This window comes from Nipponia nippon, unplaced genomic scaffold (genome assembly GCF_047370975.1).
Source record: "Nipponia nippon isolate SJK-2023a ecotype South Korea unplaced genomic scaffold, ASM4737097v1 scaffold_9, whole genome shotgun sequence".
NCBI classification, from domain to species: domain Eukaryota; kingdom Metazoa; phylum Chordata; class Aves; order Pelecaniformes; family Threskiornithidae; genus Nipponia; species Nipponia nippon.
The window spans coordinates 39,195,731-39,207,624 of NW_028262413.1; the positions used below are offsets into that span (position 1 = coordinate 39,195,731).

General features: G+C 38.5%; 1 long non-coding RNA gene across 1 annotated transcript; it reads right to left on the minus strand.

The window, feature by feature from the left end:
- Positions 1 to 4,969: 4,969 nt before the first annotated feature.
- On the minus strand, positions 4,970 to 11,548 carry LOC148050281 (uncharacterized). The gene is made up of 2 exons (XR_015701352.1): positions 11,136 to 11,548; positions 4,970 to 9,661 (listed from the first exon to the last, which is right to left on the minus strand). It is a non-coding gene; the product is annotated as an uncharacterized LOC148050281 (long non-coding RNA).
- Positions 11,549 to 11,894: the final 346 nt, after the last annotated feature.

Sequence of the window (11,894 nt, forward strand, 5' to 3'; positions counted from 1 at the left end):
TCATTCTCTCCTCCTTGGAGGATTGCTCCTCTGTTTGATTCATTTTTCCTTTGTTGATGAACACCAAGCTTACACTTCCACAGGACCATCCACAGATTTCTTTTCTGAGTGGCAATAGCTGATCTAATCACTGTGTATCATGGTTGGATTGATTTCCCCACCATGCCTGCGGAGCATGACTTTGAAGTTACTGATGTTGAATTCCATCAGATAAGGGCTCCTGGTCTCTGCAAGAACCTTTGAGGACTGGCCAAGGAAACTTAGAAGTCACCAGTCAGGGAATAGAGTTATTTTGTATTTTGAGTTGTTGGCTTTTGCTGTATTGCTTTCATCTCTTCACACCTCTGGGTTATTAAAGGTTTGTCCAAAAAGAAAGAGTTGGAGGCAGACTAGATTAAACAGAGTGCTAGCTGTTCACTCCTTGGGGCTTATAGGTACTACTGTGTTGGTGAAAAATGATAAATTTAACTCCTAAGCCTGGAGGGGGTCTGAGGATATATCAGCTTAGGCAGCGTTCCACCCTAGTGCGGCTACATGGTAGAGGGGTTAGGGGAGAGCAAATGGCCATCCAGCTTGGAAAGAAGACAGACCAAATGCAAGACTCTTGTCACTAACCCTCTTAGAAACACCTGGAATGCTCTACACAAGTAAAGAAGTTTTAAATCATTAAATAAGTCTAATGACCTCATTAGGCCTAACTGAAAATGTAAGACAAAACAGCAAGAAACTAAATACTGCTGTTACTGCTAATATATTTTTAAAAGTTCTTAATTTTGTTGTACTTTCTCATACCTAGCCAACCCAGTGCCACAGGCTAATATTTTCATTAGTATTCCTATTATCTTCAGTAAAAATTAGTTACACCTGAAAAAGCATGTGCACAGGATACATATAAACTGTGTCCTGGTGTTGGCAATTCTGTTGTTCATGCTTGTTAACTTTACTTTAGCCTTAGGGCTCTCATGCTGACTCTGTTAAGCATAAAGTGTTGTAACTCAGAGTGCTGTTTATGTGTTAGGCCTTTAAACTTATCTTTACAAATATTTCTGCTAGTTTTATTGTGTTCTTTACCTTGCGGTAGTTCTAGGTGTCCAAACTATACAACGAACACTCCTGCACTTGTGTGTTTTCTCCTTTTCCCACTCTTGCTCTTTTTCTTAAATATTAATGAAGCAATGGGAAACAGCTTAAAAAGAAGAGACCTTATACATGGACACTGAGGTTGGTAATACCCATATAAAGTGTTTCAGCAGTTCTGTCTAGGATGGGGTAGGGAGAGGGACAAGTACAAGAAACAGGACAAAATATCTTATGGTAAAAGTGCATAGCAGGTCCGGAGGAGAAACTAAGATCTGCAAACAGCTTCATCCCAGCAACACTGATCTTTCATTGGCAAAAATCCAAACTCAACCTTTCTTAAGTATAGTTAGATAACTTGCATTGATTGTAAAATGAGAAGTGTGTCAGTAATAGCAGTTTGACTAGTGTTCATTGCGGCCAAGCATAAGGTTGGGGAGTTCCAGCACACTTCACATGCCTTCCATGCTGATTCATGGGAACTGCTCATGACCTCAGCAGTAAATGTAGAAGCAGCTTGCCATAGCTATGATAGCTCAACTACTGTAGATACCTCTAACATGTTACTGCCATACGACACTGCTGCTGTTTGCTCAGCCATGTGCTCTGCATCACCTAAGGGAATGTTGGCATCTGCGGAGTCAGGAAAGAGGATAAGAAAGGAGTGTAGATGGGCAGGAGGTGACAGACTTTGGTGGGCTGGGAGTATAGGGCTGTGTGGTGTTAGGACTGGAGGAAAGGGATATGGTGTTGAGGTTCTGATTGGGGATGGCAAGATGTGCCATCAGGGAAACGAAGAGGCTGGAGCTCAAGCTTGAGGGTGAGGTTTGGGCGTACAGACCCAGAGTTAAATAGAAGTAGCAGAGTAACAGAAGAGGCTTCTGCTTCTCAGCACCATTTGAGGTCTTAGATTAACTAAGACCAGTCCTGTTTCCACATCCGTCATCCTCATATCTAAACAACAGCAGAAATATCAGTGTAACTGATCTGCCTTATTTGCAACTGTTTGTATACTCATCAGAAAGTTTTAGGGAGTCTTCCATTGCATATTACTATAAGTTAGACTTAAATCTGCTGGACCCTTCGTTATACTGCACTCTCTAGAAGCAGATATCAATATGTCTTAGTGAACAGGTTTCATGTTACCATGTGGGTATGTAGTTTTTCTAGCAGTATGTGTGCCAGGATATTCAGAAATGGCTGGTGATGAGGAAACCTTTGTTGCTTGAATCTTCAATTTTAACTTGGTTAACTGTTGTGATTTGAAGAATTAATTAATAAATAATAATAAAAAAATCCTTGTTTTAAAAGAAATAGGGCTTGGTAAGCCACCTTTGGAGGGACACGCAATGGTTGGGTCTCGTGTCATAAGTTGCTTTTTGGAAGCCCTAACTCCTAGTTTCTAAACTGAGAGGATACTAAATAAGTGAAATGCCTAACAAAAAGGAAAATATCTGTCAAAGAAATAGTGTAGCTTCCCCCTGTAGGAGGATGTTTTGAATGTGAAACTTCTTCAAACATTCTGTGTGAAAGGTACTTAAAGAAAAAGTTGAGGTAATATTGATGTCTATTTTGAACATATTTCAACCTTTCAGTTCTTGGTATTCTGTTGTCTGTGCAGGATCTCATGCACAATCTCAGAACGATGGCAGAAGGCTGAATGTATGTCCATTTATATGCATCTAAGGATTTAGTCACAGGCAACATAGACAGTTATATAAAATACATCCTGGGGAAAGTTATTATGGTGTAACTCTTCTCATGATGAAATTCTTTAAATAAAAAATTAAAATGTTTAGTTGAATCTTGTTGGTGATAGTGAGCTCCTGGAGTTCATGGAGAAGGGTGCAGAATCCTTTAATCTTTTTGCATTTGCTGCAATTGCGCCTACTTCAAAGCATTGCTGCAGGCATTGGAGAGGATCCTGGCACTCAGTGGGAATAGGGCGGGGATGTGAAATTCTGTCATCACTTGGAAAACGCAGTCACTTCTGAAGTGCCAATGTGATTTATCTTTACAAAACAGGAGCAACATTATGCAACTAATTTGGGAATGTAGGGAAACGTGATGTATTGGCTGTGGTTTTGAAAACGTTTTTTAAACCCAGCTCTTCATACTGAGAAGCTCTTGATGAATGATCTAAGGAGAGAGCTGAACATAGTGTGGTAATGACAGCTGGACATCTATATGGATAAATGACTTTGTCTTGCCATTTTGAAACCAGCTGTAAGAAGATGAACACTGGACACAATCCAGCCATTGATATGTGGGCTCTGGTGGTACTGGAATGTAGCAAATGATCTTGGGGAAGAGCTGGAGAAGAGGAAATGAAAGCATTAATTTGAAGGGGCAGGGCTGTGTTAGTTTTAATAAAAAAGGCAGCCTGAATTTTAGGTGTTATCACTTGTCTATCAACTGATCTTTTAAGAAATAAAATCTGCTTTAGGGCATGCTAAGTTTTAGGTGAGCTAACTTAGTGCGATGGAAGCTGAGGGTGGTGATGCCTTCCAAGAAGCCAATCCTACACTACTGATATCAGCAGGAACAGTATGTCAAACCTCCTGCTGACTGCTGTGAGAATGATCAAACTTGTAATGAAAACATTTGTCCTCTTTCAAGACTGATATATTTGTATGAATACACAAAAAAGCACATCATTCACAGGTACCTTGGTTTCATATTGGCTCATATTTGGAAAGAAAGTTCAGTCATGAGTCTCAATCATTAATGGCATCTGCTTACACTGAGTTGTGCTTTAGCATACACAGCTGCTGCTTTGACTTGCAAAACTACAAGATACTGCTTTTCATTGAAGGAATTTAATTGTGGAAGAAGCTGTAAGGTTTTTATGGTACTTAGATTGTGTTTTATTTTAAAGGCCATATTAAGAGCATTCTACAACTAAGCTTCAAAAGAACTAGGCACTATAATGCATTTCAAGCTGCCACTGTTTTAAAGAATTACAATTCTTGGAGTATAAAAAGTGACTAAACTGCTCCTAAAAGTGAAATCCAAGTGCTTTATAGGTTTGTTTTTTGTTGTTGTTGTGCAGTGCACTTAAGTTATGAATTCACATGGTGGTAGGAACAGAAGGCAATTTCCAAGGTGCTTCCAAGGTTGGAGAAGTGTTTTGGGGTGGTGTTTGTTTTTGGTTTTTTTGGTTTTTTTAATAGTCAGTGAGTTTTCAAATAAGCTGTACCACCAGTCTCTTGCAATAAAAGCTGAATCAGTTGGAAGGATGTCTTTTGTGGATAAGATATATTTTAAAATAATGCTCAGACTTCCAAGTTTTGCTGTATTACTGCAACAACTTTGTTAGCTCTTAATATGCATGCTACATGCCCATGCTCCTAATTAATGCATACTCTAATGTCAGGGACAGAAGAGTAATTTCCAAGCTAGAACTAAGAGAAATATGGGTCATGGTGTCCAGGAGTTGTTTTTTAAAATTGGAATAGCACGTTCTACGATTTTATGATTGCAAAAATAACCTATAAATATAAAATAATTTTCTCTAGAAATTTACCTCCGATCTTTAATTGCTTTTGGAAAGGAAGGAGCTAGACTGCACTTTGATCTGTACTTAATAAACTTGATCTTGGTTTACACTTCCTTCTGTTATGAAAGATCAAAGGACACTTAAAGCTGAGACCTTCTTGGATTTTGCATGTTTAATGTGATGTTATTTTGGTTTTGGTGTTGGGGACAGTGCTGTGTCCTCGAGGTAATAAGCTCAGAATAGGTAGCTATTGTTGAGCCTTTGTGATAAGCACTCTGTGTTAGTTATAGATGCCCAAACAGAATATAATCTGTTCATACCATATAACTTCTCTTAGCCCAGTTAGTTGGCAAAGATCAAACTGAACAAAAAAACCCAAACAAAAAAACCCCAAACAAACAGCAAACAACCGATTTACATATTGCCTGGCACGTTATAAAAGTACATAATCTTTCTCTATGGAGATTGTAAAATGCACAGACGATCTATAGTAACCTTGTCAAAAATTAGTACATCCTGTACCAAAAAAAAAAAAAGTCATGACACAACATGGCCAATGCTTGACATGAATTAATTTATGTATATTACTAGACATGACATCATTCACAAGGAACACGTGTTCTTTGTAATTAATCTTGAATAGGACACAACCTCTTACCTGCCCAGGCAAGAGCAGATTAAGAATTATTGTAAATCTGTACAGTAAGAGATCAGGCTGTCATATTCATTCCAACTTTCTAGCTTTCTGCATAGATGCACTTTATAAGTATTGTAACTGCAACATTAGTATTGTGGTTTTTGATTATATGAATAAAATATGGTGATTTTAATCAGTGTACTTTATTCCACAGACATTCTACTACATAACCATATGCAACATAACCCTGTTTTCGTTGCATGGTTGTATGAATCGTGGAATTAATAAGTGGAGGATTCTATAGGCAACAACAAGGATATGGGTGAAATAGTGCATATAAAAATTCAGTTGAACTCCTAGATGATATATATACACCATCCTCTAGTTTTTAACCTTACTTAATATAAGCACATCATCTACAATTCTTTTAGACCTGCACATCTGTAATTAGGATTGGCCTTAAAATTATATTTCTCTTATGATGTTTTCTGAATGTTTCACTTTGTCCAGCGTGATACAAGATAAAAATGAGTTGGTCTGGGATGGCTGGAATATTAGATAACTAAAGGAAAAAATTACAAATACAGTTTTACCACCTGTTCATCTTTGGCTTTCCTTTTTAAATTTCCTAGATTGCTGTATTTTGATAAGAATTGCTTGCTTTCTTTCCCCAAAGCTGCAAAACCTAATCTTATTGGACTGAAAGCGGATTATTGGAAGAATCTAAGAAATATCAGTGTTCTAGGTTTTGCTAGTATACACTGTATCAACAAAAACATAGTCTATGGTGGACCGATTCTGCAAGCTCAGCAATCCTAAACTAAACTAATCTTTGGCTGTGAGACCGCCTGGGAATCCTGGGTACTATAGGCACAAAGCAAGAGGCCAAGATCAAACTCTTGGCAAATACTAGACCACAGATGCTGAATGAGCAGAAAGACTTCATTTGGTACCATCGCTGCTGCTGAGCTGACAGATGGGAATAAAAACCCACAAACAGACCTTCCCCTTTCCCCCAGTGAAAGCTTTCTGTTGCTCTGTGAATTGCTAATCACACCCAGAAAGCAGCACTCAGTAGTTGCCTCTTTTTGGATTAATGATACTATGCATTATCTGTCCAAGAAAGTGAAAAAGTTTTGAGGAAAGCTAGAAAATTCTCTTTCATGTTTCTCTCATGAGACAGTCTAGGACAGATATTACCAGGAGACAGATAAGAGGAGAAGGAAGTGTGGACCTGTGAAAAACAAGACTGGAACTTGGGTTTTGCCAATTCTAGCCTAATGAATGGTTTTGAAGCAGAATTGTTGTGGGGAAGGGCTGATAATCTAAAAAAATCTGCTAGGTTTGTTTTTGCTCTAAATCTGTAGTAGGAACAAAAAAGAAAGAGAAATATGTTACCACTGCAGGACCACTGGGAGCCAAATTTTCTGTCTCTATGTCTGTCTTAGCATTATGAAGGAATACTATCTTCTGAATGTCTGGCATTCCTAGTTATTGTTGTAGCTAATCTGTCCTGTCTTTCTCATTTTATGACTTTCTATCTGATAAAGTGTATTTTTGACTTTGTTGAAAATAGTGACGTGTAGCTTTTCTATAATTCACCTTTTAATGGCATTGTTTGCAGACTTACCAGGTGATTAGTGCCAAGAAAAACAATTATTTTCCAGCTATTTTCCTATAGTTGAGTGGTCTCTCTCCTTTCTTGATACTTTATAACCTCAGAAGATATATATATATATATATTTTTTTTTTCAGAAGGTCTGGAAGGCAAATATTAAATTTCACTAAGGTCTAATCAGATTTTCATGAAGTTGAGTCAGAAAATGAGGTTGTTTCCCTGTCTCCATCTTTGATGGGTTTGCAATTTTTTTTTTTTTTTTAAATTGCATCTCTGACTTCCCTGCTCTGGTGATCACACACTGGTAGTCACAACATTCAGTCTCTTCTTCAAGAGAGAGGAAAGCCGCACAGAGCAGGCTGCTAAGGAGCTTAGGGCAATGGCAGAGTTCTTGCTCCTGTTCTGAAATTTTTGTAACACCTTTCCATGTCTGAATTAGAAGAGCAGGGTGTATGAGCTCTTGGCTGCTACTGCTGATTTTCCTAGTATAACTATGGTGATGCCCTATAAACATCTCTAAAGAAAACCAGTGTTGTAGCAGAAAGGGAAAGCTAACAGAAGGTCTATAACGTTCATAGATTGACCATAGGCAGGTTCACCGCTGTGAGAGAGTTTTCCAGATCATTGTAACATGCAACGCAGGTCAGCTTCTCTTGGTTCTTTTGCAGAGCTCAGAGTGCAAGTCGAAAATGCAAGTCCTGCACAGCACCTGCCAGACAACTTTCTACGGCAGAACAGCAGGTTACGTGACTGCATAGACCACTAATTTGTTGACTGCCCATTAGAAATGCTTCATGTTTTTCAGTTTTCTTCAGTCCTGCTCTTTGCAACTGAACTAACAGATAAGAAGTGTGAGGTGCTGGCTTCACTCAGGTCCATGGCACAACTCCCACCTCCTTCAGGAGAGCTAATTTTGGTTCTCTTTCCTCCTAGTCCTTCTCTGCTTTTCTACTTGTTTTTCTTGTTTTTCTTTTTTTTCCCCTTTCTGCTGAAGGATTTCTCTAATGCAGGCTGAAAAAAAAAGGGGTGGTGGTGTGTATTTTCTCAGGGTACTTGGTGCAACAGTGATGAATAAAATGGTTGTGGGAACAAAATATGTGAGAAATACCTTCTTGGATTGTAATTAATTACCCCTTTGACCAGCTGTTTATCTGCATGGGATTTTGGGTGGATGGATAAAATGGATATGCAACAGAAATAAATGGGGGGGAGAATTTAAAGATAAAACAACATCTTTCATTTTTTTTCAAGGATTATTCTTGCCCTGCAACTTTATGGAAAAGCAAATCAATTGAGTAACACTGTCGCTAAGTCTACAAACATGCTGCTAAAGACATAATCATAAAGAGGAAGAATTAGAAGATGTATCTTGCAATGCTGGGGCCAAAAGTCTACCTGTGCACTATCTGTTAGTGTTCAGTACCCCTTGGGGTATGAGGGCCAAACTTTGTTTACAGATTACATCCATTAAAAACCAAGAAATGTTATTTTTCCAGGGATGAATCCTCACATCAGTATACTCAGATGACAAGCATGTTGCCCAGAGGGTTTCTCGTCATAGCTGTCCTGTCCAGGAGAGCTCAGTGTGATGTACCACACCAGACAGGCAGAACTGCAGGGCAAGGCAAAAGAGCCACCATGATACGGTATCCTGTGTGCTGTTAACATCTACTCTGCTCTTTCAGCTGAGTGCATCTGTGGGAGCAGCTTGTGCTATTAACTGACCTGTATCTTAGTGTTTGTTTCCATCCCCATTCTTCAAATACTGTAGAATTAAAATTATGAACAAACTTGGCAGATTCTGGCTTTATTCATGAAGGCAGATCTAATGTTCCCTGACAAATTGTGCCAGAGAAACTGTCTTGTAAAATACAGTATCTGCCGGTTTCTTAATACTGAACTATACTCCTATTAGGACACAGTGTTAATGATTCAACAGAAAAGAGTGTGCCTGGTGCAGAGTGAATCTGAAGTCATTTAGCATACTTGATTGTTAACTGAGCTAACTATCCGGCGAGTGCATTGGCTGCCATCTGTCCATTTACCGACAGCCTTGTCGGGGGAAAAAAAAAATCTTGAGAGCTGGCAGTGGTCCAGTTTGCCGCAGGTCTGCTTTCTAGTGTTTTTGTAACAGATGTTGTGCCACATGCCCAAAGCTGCTGCCTGTAAGCTGCTGTGTGCTCAAATTTTTAATTTTGGGGGTGCCTGACTGTCTTTGACACAAGATTTCCATTTATCTTAGCAGGTCGTTATCAGGTGCCTTTGTTACAATGATAATCTGATGAGAGAGCTAGAGTCAAAACTTCTAGGCCTTTGTCACAGGTTTTCTGATGACTTCAGTGGACATTGGATTGGACCTTGACTTGCCAGTTGTTAATATTTTTCACCTTTTCCATTTAATTCTGTGTATTTTAAAGTACAGCATTTACAAAACACTTGGTATGGAATTAGGCATCCCTCAAGTTTGCACTGTGATTTTTAAGGAATTTAGTGGTCCCTGCTTCTCTAGGATGCTCCAAAAGTCTTTATATACATAAACACCCTACCTCTTACTCACAGACGAACTAGAAATTACACTGAATTCTTCCTCCTATTATCTTCCATACATAACATAATCCCACTGTAAGCCAGTTGATCCTAAATTAATGTAAATCAACCAAGGTGAGGTGAAGCTTTAGAAACTGCTGTTTTTCAATTCCATGATTCAAATGACTTGCTCCTCCTGTGAAGCTTGGTGGTTGTCAGCAGAGTAGCAGGAGGGAATTATCATCTTCCTGCAGCAGCCCCTGCTGCTGCTGATAGGAAAGACGACTTCTTCTCTCCTTCCATGCTTTTCATTAACAAAAAGCAAAATGGAAAAAAAAAAATAGGTCAATTAGGCAATGCAACATGTAACATCCTTTATCTGTACGCTTTCAATATGTCATCCATTTCAAGAGGTTTGCTATATAAAACTGATAACATGGTTATCCACAGGACCTTTCTTCCATCCTAGTTTGTATTTCTACTTGACCACTTTGTAGTGGACTGCTTATGATTTCTTGGAGGATGAAAAATGGTTTGACTGTGTCTGTTCAGCTGTAAAAGCAACTGCCCATTGATTTGCTGCTGAGTGTGTGTGTAAATAAAATATAGTAAAAGTAGTGACCTATTTTATGTGTTAGGCATGAGAAACTTTCCGATATCAGTAATTCATTTATCACCTTTCAGTGGAAAACTTGCAGGTTGTTTCTTCAGCGTGTGGCTTAACTTGCCTTTATACATTGTCTGAGCTTCTTTGAGCTTAAAATATATGGTTCAGATTCTCTGCTTTTTAAAATACTAATTGAAGGTGTACAGAATAAAAAAGTGATTACGAGACTGAATCTTCTTGATTAGTCTCCATTGTTCAGTCTGTTAAATGCTGTTTGCCTGTCACGAAAATGCATCCCATGTGCTGTGAGCACTGCTGGAGTGCTGCAAAAGTGATGTATTTGGAATATCCTGAATTTTGGGAAAGGCCTTCATGATATCTCTAACTAGAATACTGACTAGGTAGTTAATCATAATCTAGGATCTCAGGCTGAGAAATGCTAGTAGTTCATGCTGTGTACACAGACATCTGTTACTCGGCAACAAATGTCACTCTCTTTCCAGATGAGTTATTAGCAAATGTTAAAAAGGTAGGTATACAGTAAAAGTTTAGTGCCTATGAAATGACCTGGAAGGTTACAAATGCCTTAGCATATCAAATATAATTCAGAGTAATAAAACGATGAGCATTCCAGAGTATTTACAAGGATTTAAAAAAAAAAAAAAAAAGACTGCTGCCATGTAAAAACAAAACAAAGAATTCTATTTACTCTTCTAACAATGCATGCTTTACAAATGTACATGTTACGGTGTATGGAGGTATTTAGCTGAACAAGGCAACAAATGTTTTCTGCTGTGAAGTAATATAACAGGCAAGGTATTTTTCTACAGTCGAAAATGTGTAGTTGCTTTCCTAAAGATTCGAGGTAGTCTTACTAAAGCAGAACAAGAAACTTACAGTGTCAAGATGCCAGTAGAGAGTGGACAGAAAAACTTCAGTTAAGTTAGGTGAAGATACAGCATTTATCTATTTTGTCTGATAAAATACCACACCTTTCTGTAACTACTAGCATAAGAATAGTGTTAGAACAAGCTGTAGCTATCACAAGCATTTTATTTTTCATACTATACATAGTTTAAGTTACATAAAAGCAAGTGTCTGCAGTATTTCTCTAAAATATAGGCAGCAAATTCTATAATAGTTGCATCAGGACAGTTTCTCTGGTTCTTACCTGTTTAATCCAGAGACAGATGTTGACAGTTCTGGTGCATAACTGCTTGTGCCAGTGCTCCGGGATGCAGCACAACTCTCTGTGTGCTGGGTATGTATTGGCATAGATACTGAACCAGATCTGATTAATCGTGGTACAAATAGTTTGGAAGATGGGCAGCAAAACCAAAGAACTTTAACGTCCATATAAATAAGGCTATGTAGAAGCCTTAGTTTTTTATCTCCTATCTATCCTTCTAATCCTAAAGTCAGGCACTCTCCCTCTCCCTTGCCTTTTCTCCATTGCTTAGCAACACTCATGGGTGAACTTACTTAAAGCAGAGCTTTGTTCCCAGATATGATTTCAGTAGTATTTGCAGGCTCAATGGTTCTGAGACATGAAAATCAACCCCCTTCCTCCCCACCACTCTTAGCCTGCTTCGTTAAATAATCTCTCTTCCTCTCTCCTTCTGCACCCTGGACATGTTTCAGTTTTTGTCTCTACTGTTTTGATCTAACCAAGAGTGATGTGGAAGGAGGGAGGAGGTTCAAATAAAACTTTAATTATGGAGGACACTCATACAATATACGCAACAAAGCTGCGTGTTGAGCATAGAATTGGACTATAAATGCAGAATGGGTTAAGAAAAGAACTGTTATTTCTCTCCACTCAATTTGATTTTTGAAGTTGAGATGGAATAAATGGTATTTTTCATGCCCACAGTTACATGCTGAATTGGTATGACCAACTGCATATTACAATATAGCCTTGAACAATCAT